This window comes from Glycine max, chromosome 6 (genome assembly GCF_000004515.6).
Source record: "Glycine max cultivar Williams 82 chromosome 6, Glycine_max_v4.0, whole genome shotgun sequence".
NCBI lineage: Eukaryota > Viridiplantae > Streptophyta > Magnoliopsida > Fabales > Fabaceae > Glycine > Glycine max.
The window spans coordinates 32741209-32749515 of NC_038242.2; the positions used below are offsets into that span (position 1 = coordinate 32741209).

The window sequence follows — 8307 nt, forward strand, 5'->3', positions numbered from 1 at the left end:
TAATATGGGAGTTCAACCCGAAACCGACACTCTGGCACATGAATTGTTTTGCCCTAAATATCAAAATCGGGCACGTGCGGTGAAAAGACCATGTTGAGACACAACCTTAAGCTACCTTGAACCTTGGCCCATGAAGATAATCCTCATCCTTCCCCCCGAAGAAGAGGATAGCAGAATCTCCTCAAGGGAGAGCGAATAACGAATGCTAAAACCCTAATTCCAAATCAAAGATCGAAAAAAAGGGGAGATAAAGAAATGAAAAGAAAGAAAAGAAGAGGAAAAGAAGGATTCCCGATCGAAGATCAGAAGAAAGTAAAAAGGAAAAAGATCGGAGGAAAACAGAATAGTTCCCAATCAATAAAGGAAACCAAGAAAGAGAACAGAAGGTCTTCGGACCAGATAAATTTTCGGCGAGGTAAATGACCGCTGGCAAAGGGAAAACCCATTTTTGAAGTGGTTCTTCCTTTGGGATTGCCATTCAAGGTCGCTCCCGACTAGCGATGTCCCGCCCCACATAAACAAAGAGGAAAAGACCGAAACACCCAGCTTCCTCTCCAAAAACACTACCCTCGAGAAAATCCTATTGATCCGTGATCACACATGTAATCTTTTGGTTTGATAGGAAATCATGTGTAAAATAAAGTCATGGTACAGTTATGGTTTGGAATTAGGGTAAAACACTTACCTGTGTGAGTTTTTATACACCATGAGTGATTTTATTCCCAGTTTCAGTTTGACCCGATGTTTCCCTTGAATGTTCATTTAAAAACTAAACATTGACATCCTACCCTTCATTTTCGGTTACAAGGAAAATTATTTTTGCATAAGCATATTGTTTCTCTAAAAATATGGTGCTCTCGTGAATGATTTATTTTTCCTTGCTAAAAGCATGTTCGCCTTTTAGGTGAAAGAACCCGGTGGACCATTCGGTCCTAAAATCAAATCTTATTCGGAGCCCCATGAATTGATTGTCATTCATGCATCCTCCGCCATCCAGTCCGGAGCCCCACGAATTGATTTCCTAGCGCTGTTCGTCCATCCTCCATTATCAAATCTTATTCGGAGCCCCATGAATTGATTTCCATTCATGCATCCTCCACCATCGAGTCCGGAGCCCCACGAATTGATTGCCTAGCGCTGTTCGTGCATCCTCCACCATCAAATCTTATTCGGAGCCCCATGAATTGATTGTCATTCATGCATCCTCCACCATCGAGTTCGGAGTCCCACGAATTGATTGCCTAGCGCTGTTCGTGCATCCTCCACCATCAAATCTTATTCGGAGCCCCATGAATTGATTGCCATTCATGCATCCTCCACCATTGAGTCCGGAGCCCCACGAATTGATTCTCTAGCGCTATTCGTGCATCCTCCACCATCAAATCTTATTCGGAGCCCCATGAATTGATTGCCATTCATGCATCCTCCACCATCGAGTCCGGAGCCCCACGAATTGATTGCCTAATGCTGTTCGTGCATCCTCCACCATCAAATCTTATTCGGAGCCCCATGAATTGATTGCCTAGCGTTGTTCATGCATCCTCTGTTATCAAGTATGGAGCCTCCGGTGAGGGGAAAATACGGTTTTTGTTATTTTCCCAATCGGTTCCTTCACCAAACATGTGTATACGTATATATTATGTTATTTTTTGTGTTGTGCAGAGAAAGAAGAAGGAGAGACGGGAGTCAATTATTTCAAATCGTTTTGGGTTGGAACTATTGTGATTGAGGTCAATTAAATCCCCATGATGGGCAAAGGATGGCCTTCGGGAGTCATCATAGATTAATTACGGAAAAGGGCTAAGACGGACGAAATCAGTGTTTTATCTTTACTTTCCTCCTATCTCCGATAAAAGGTAAGTAAAGAGGGGAAACTGTCATACCCTAATTTCATCCGGGGACCATTGTTTGATGGCATGCAACCTTTGCTTGACCGCTTCAACGAACTTGACACCTATCATTAAGCAATCCGTGAAGTTCCGCTTCGAGGAAATATTATTGCGCAATCCGTAAAGTTCCGTAACATTCCATAAGCCGAAGTGGGGATCGTTGCGTAATCCGTAAAGTTTCGTGACATTACGGAAAGAAAACAAGTATCTTTACGTAATCCGTGAGGTTCTGTAACATTATGGAAAAAGAATAAGCAAAAAAGGGGCAAAGGGGTGTATTTAGTAAAATGGGGGTGTAAATAGTAATTTTTGAATCTGGGCCCTTCTAGAGGTTTCTGGGCAATTTCTTGCTTAAGGTGGAAGCAACCTAGCTCGCCTGGGCGAGCTGAGCTCACCTGAGCGAGCTAGGTGGCAACCACCTCCCCTGTTTTGTTAAAAAATGGGATTCTGGGACACCCGTAATGCTTCCGTAAAATTCCCATAACCCTAAATAAGCATATTTCACTTAATATGGGTGAGAAGGAAGAGAAAAAAAAAGAAGAAAATCAAGTCCTATAGGCTTCCGTAAGTTTTCTGTAAATTAAGAAAGAAGGGGGTGAACTTATCAAAATGGGGGTGGAAATAGCAATTTTCAAATTTTGATTTGGGCCTTCCAGACTATTTTTCGAAGCTAGATTGCTTCTGGAGGAAGCAACCCAGCTTGCCTTGTGCTCGCCTGGGCGAGCTGGGCAGCAACCTCATCCCCTTTTTTACTATAAAAAGGCAAAAAGGGGTTGTTCTAAGGGTCCGTGATACCCCGGGCTATACATTTCAGCTGTTTTGGGTGAAAATATTTGTTTCCGTGAAGAAAATCCAAGCCGAGGTGCTTCCATAACGCTTCCGAGAGGTTTCCGTAAGCAAATCCGTGAAGGTTTTCATCCGTTCTTCACCGTTCTTCATCCGTTCTTCGTTCTACAACGGGTAAGTTTCCAAATTCGAGACTTTTAATTTTTTTCTTGTTTTTTTGGCTATCATCTTTATTTCGTTCACTTTCGGTTTCTTTTCTTCCGTTTTTAACGTGCTTTAACCGTTTATTTTAGCTGTTTTCTCACCTAATAAATGATAAAATGAATTTCAACGAATCATTTGTATTGTAATCTCGTTTAATCACTGTTTAAACAAAATCTAACCGATCATTCACGCTGTAATCTCGGTTAAACCAAAAAAAGCAAAATAATAATAAAATAACCAAAATATCTTGAAAAATAATAATAAAATAATCAAAATATCTTTGAATAAAATAATCAAAAAAATCAATCAGACGTTTTTCTTTGGAAGTTTCCTTGGATCAATTGACTAATAACCAAAGTGAAACTAAGGCTAAAATCAACTCACAAATCAAGCTTTGTCCGCAAAAATCACTGAAAATTGTTTTAAGGTCCAATGCCTTAAACAGTCCTCTTTGCTTTTATCGGTTAACATGGACCGTTCAAAAGCATAAAAAATCAACACATCACTTTATTGCCTTTTGCGAGAACTACGTAGGTCTGATTTCCTCTTCGATGGAGGGTATGTAGGAGCAAGAGCCCCGCTTTTGTCGACCTCAAAAATAAAAAAGAAATAAAAGTTTAGATACATAACTTCACACAATTCTAATCTAAGGTTGTTGTCCTTTGGGACAAATGTGAGAGGTGCTAATACCTTCCTCAAACGTAAAGATAACTCCCGAATCTGGAATATTCTTCATGACCAGTTTCCTTTGGTTTTTCTAACGTTTTCCTCTCAATAAACGTTGGTGGCGACTCCGCGCATTTTCCTCCTATGGAAGACGCACCCGTGAGCTTCGCCTCGCTCTCCCGCAAAAGAGTAGGTTGCGACAGCGGGTCAGTGAACTTTAAGAATAGAAGGTTCGGGAGTTGTTTTTTACGCACGAGGAAGGTATTAGCACCCCACACATCCGTCACGAGGCACAACAACCTTTAATCAAATGTGAAAATTCATGGCTTTTAATCCCTTTTTTATGTTATCTTTTTCCCTTTTTATGTTTTTTACTTTTTTGGGGTAGACAAAAGCGGGGCTTTTGCTCCTACGTATCCTCCATTGGGATGAGGAACTCAGACCTATGTAGTTCTTTAGCCTTAGTTTCACTTGGTTATTTCTCAACTCATTAAAAGAGAACTTTCAAAGTAAATGTCCGGTTGAAACTTTCCTTTTTGATGATTATCCGAGGTTACAGCATAAACGATCGGTTGAATTTATTTTAAAGGCGATTAAACGCAATTATAACTCAAACGCTCGATTGAAATTCATTTTTACATTGGTTAAATGAGGTTATGGCTTAAACGATTGGTCAAAACTCGCTTAAAATGAAGAAAAAGAATACCAAAAGTAGACGAGATGAAGATGAAAACATACAAAGCAAGATTGAATTCAAAGCTTTCAAATTAAAAACTAACCGGTTGAATATCGACGAATGATGAAGATCGAACAAACAACGGTGAATAACAGCGAAGAATGTTCATGGAATTGATCACGGAAACATCACGGAAGTGCCTCGATGTTGATTTTCTCTTTCTTTCTTCTTCTCCTCACTAATTTTAAGTGAAATCTGATTGCTAAAGGTGCTGAACCCCTTCCCCTTAGCGCCCCAACGTCCATTTATAGAAAAATGGGGGAGGAGGTTGCCACCCAGCTCGCCCAGGTGAGCAGGTTGCTTCCTGTTGAAGCTTCCTAATGGGCCAAGATGGGCCTAGTGCTGAAGGACACCCCCTAAATTGATATTTTCACCCCCATTTTGAGTTTTTTTTGCCCATTTCCTTCCAAAACGTCGCGAAATCTTACGGATCGCGTGGCAATTGGCTTTAAGCAGCTCAACGTGACTGGCAAGAATCCACATGTCAACAAACAATTGTTCCCGGACGAAATTAGGGTATGTCACTACCACACCAATACACGTAATGGCATAGATCAATATGGAATCATTTACATCTATTCTTTTTCAAGATTACTAATGGGGCACTGTTTGAGACTAACTTGTCTCCTTTAGCAACATGTGTAACTTCAAGTTTATTATCTTTCATGTTGAATATATCGAAAACAATATTATAACTAGAAAAATGTCATCGGCATATAATACCAAAAGGAAAATTTTACTTCATTGAACTTTTGATATATGCAATCATCAATCAAAATTGTCTCAAAGCCATAAGACGTAATAACTTAGATAAATTCGTAATACCATTGACGGGAAGTCTATTTAAAGTCATAGATGGATTTTTTAGTTTTCACACCATAAACATTGAATAATATTAATAAATTTTTCTAGTTACACCATATTGTTTCATCGATGTTGTCATTTAGAAACACAGTCTTTACATTCATACTTCTTACCATAACTTTAAGATTTTAGTTTGGTCATTCTACAACTCTACTCATGCTATCTTTTTCGAACATTGTATAGTGCATACAAATTTCATACTTATTGAAGAAAAATGGCAAAGGGCTCTAGACGTTGCTCACTGATGTGCCATCATTTTCTTCTATTTTCTAAACCCTTTTTGCACCATTTTAATTATTGATTAGTCTTAATTGTCAATTAATTAGGCAGTTTTATTATTTGGGCTCATTTAGCTAATTTGATGTTTTTAATCTAATTTCAGGAATTAATGAAACATTGGGCTTAATCCGGATTTTAGTTGTGGACTTGAAGAGGGCAAATAAAGCAGCGCTTACCTTAGTTAATTTCTAATTAGGAAATTTCGCAAATTTATTTTATGTTGTTCAGTGTTTATTTCGTTTTGGGCTAGAGTATTGTAATAGGGCCCAGTGACTTTGAGTGACTCTTTTTAAATAGCTGCCTTGGGATTCGTGCAAGGCATTCTATTATGCTATTTTCATTATTCAGAGCTTTGGTTTTAGGTTTTCACATTTTTCTGTTCCCTTGTTCCAATTTTCGTTCTTAATGCAAATTTTCGTTTTCTGCTTCTAATTACGAGTTCATTCGGGCTTCTTCTTCTACTTTCATTTACGTTTCTGTTCATTTACGTTTCTGTTCATTTACGTTTCTGTTCATTTATGTTTCTGTTTCATGTTTCATTTGCGTTTTCTGTTTGAATCCATGGAAGGCTAGATTTTCTGGTGTTGTTTCCTTTTGATGACGAAGCCCAACACTCTTTGAGGTTTCGCTTGTAATGTGGGTTCCTGGCAGTTTTCCCTTCACCAGTTATCCCAATTTCGTGAATATTAATCAGTGCACGCTTCGTGTTCGATTAATTGCCTCTGAGCCTAACTTGCATTCATGCTTAATGGACGAAGGGTTAACTGGTGTATGTGGTGCCTAATCACGTATTGAAAACCCTAAGTTGATTTTCGCTTAGTAAATTGAAACAGGGTTGGATTAAGTGGTTGACTGTTAGGGACGAATTTTCCATAACCCAGGATAAGAGAATGGCTTCTGAATCAGAGGAAACAACCCGTTTTTAATATTAGTAGTTTCGTATTCCAGTTTACTTGTTCTGCTCTTTAATTACCAAACAACCAAACCCCCCCCCCCAATCGTTACTGTTACTGCAAGTATATTATGAACATTTGGTTTGTCACTGCTCGTTGGGAAACGACCTAGGATCACTTCCTAGTTACTGCATTTTCATGTTTATTTGATTCGGGTACGGCCTCGATCAAATTTGGTGCCATTGCTGGGGAGCAATGTCCAAAGGTTCATAATAGCTAGCTAGTGTTGTGTGTTTAATCCTTTCGTGTTATATGTTTAATTGTTAGTATTGTGTTAGTATGTGTGTTAATGTTGTTTAGTGTCCTGGTATTTTGTTTAATGTGTGTTCTGTTTCAGTTTTCCCATTAAGCATTTCCCCTGTTTCAGTCTTGGGTGTTTTGCTGTGAAGAGTGTGCTTGCGGCAAAAACAGAGTAGTAGTAGAAATCAATTAGAGACGGATTTTAGCGACCACCCATGCTGAATTATTTGAGATTTTTTGTTTTAGTAGCTAGGGTTGTTATTTTTGGCTGAATTTTTTTGTGGTAACTTCTTTTAATCCATATTGTGTGGGAAAAAATAGCTAGAGCCTTTAGTTTGGTCAGATTTGAAAGTTCCAAAAAACTAGCAAATTTTGTGTTTGTCAAAACTTCAAACGGCCATAACTTTAGCTCCGGTTATCAGAATCGCAATTATTATATATGCATTTGGGGTAGAAAAAAATTTCCTACGCCTTGGTAGCCGGCTAGGCCGGCTGAGCTCTCCATCGTCCAAAAAAAAGCGATTCTGTCAAAAGTTTTTTATTTTTCAAGTTTTATTCACTTATTTTTCTTAATCTACCATTTTTAGCTTTCATAGTTAGACTTTGAATTTTTGTCTGAACTTTTTTGTGCTATCTTCTCATCATTTTATAGGGTTGCTCACAAAATTTCAAGTCATTTGGATATCATTTGAGGGTAGATGTAGTTCAAACCTACACCTTTATTTACATGACAAGGCAACTAGTTGTGTGCATGCTGAATGTAGTGTATGACTATAGGCAATCCATCTGACTTACAACCCTTTGATCCTGAGATAGATAGGACATTTAATAGATTAGTTAGGCATCATTTTATACCTTTTGATCATTCTGAGCATTCCATAACTGGTGAATCTGTGCATTCTATTATTGGTAATTTTGAACATCCTGATCTTGAGCATTATAATTTTGAGCATTCTGATTTTGCACATTCTGAGAACATGGCACAACCTCCACCTCATGAGACGACTCTAAGGGAAATGGCTGCACCTGATTTCATCTACGAAAGCTTGTGCATCCAATACCCCGATGAGGATGTCCCATATGTTCTTAAAACTGGACTGATTCATTTGCTTCCAAAGTTTCATGGCCTTGCAGGTGAAGACCCTCACAAACATTTGAAAGAATTTCACATTGTCTGCTCCACCATGAAACCCCCAGATGTCCAAGAGGATCACATATTTCTGAAGGCTTTTCCTCATTCATTAGAGGGAGTGGCAAAGGACTGGCTGTATTACCTTGCTCCAAGGTCCATCACGAGCTGGGATGACCTTAAGAGAGTATTCTTAGAAAATTTTTTCCCTGCTTCCAGGACCACAGCCATCAGGAAGGATATCTCAGGTATTAGACAACTCAGTGGAGAGAGCCTGTATGAGTACTGGGAGAGATTTAAGAAACTATGTGTCAGTTGCCCCCACCATCAGATTTCAGAACAGCTTCTTCTCCAATATTTTTATGAAGGACTCAGTAATATGGAGAGAAGTATGATAGATGCTGCCAGTGGTGGAGCCCTTGGAGACATGACTCCTACTGAAGCCAAAAATTTAATTGAGAAGATGGCCTCCAACTCCCAGCAATTTAGCGCCAGAAATGATGCCATAGTCATTAGAAGAGTGCATGAGGTAGCTACAAACCCATCTGCATCATCTGAAAC

At 39.0% G+C, this 8307-nt stretch overlaps 1 non-coding gene across 1 annotated transcript; it reads right to left on the reverse strand.

Annotated features, from left to right (window-relative positions):
• Window positions 1-7972: 7972 nt before the first annotated feature.
• On the reverse strand, window positions 7973-8079 carry LOC113002074 (small nucleolar RNA R71). The gene has a single exon (XR_003267602.1). It is a non-coding gene; the product is annotated as a small nucleolar RNA R71 (small nucleolar RNA).
• Window positions 8080-8307: the final 228 nt, after the last annotated feature.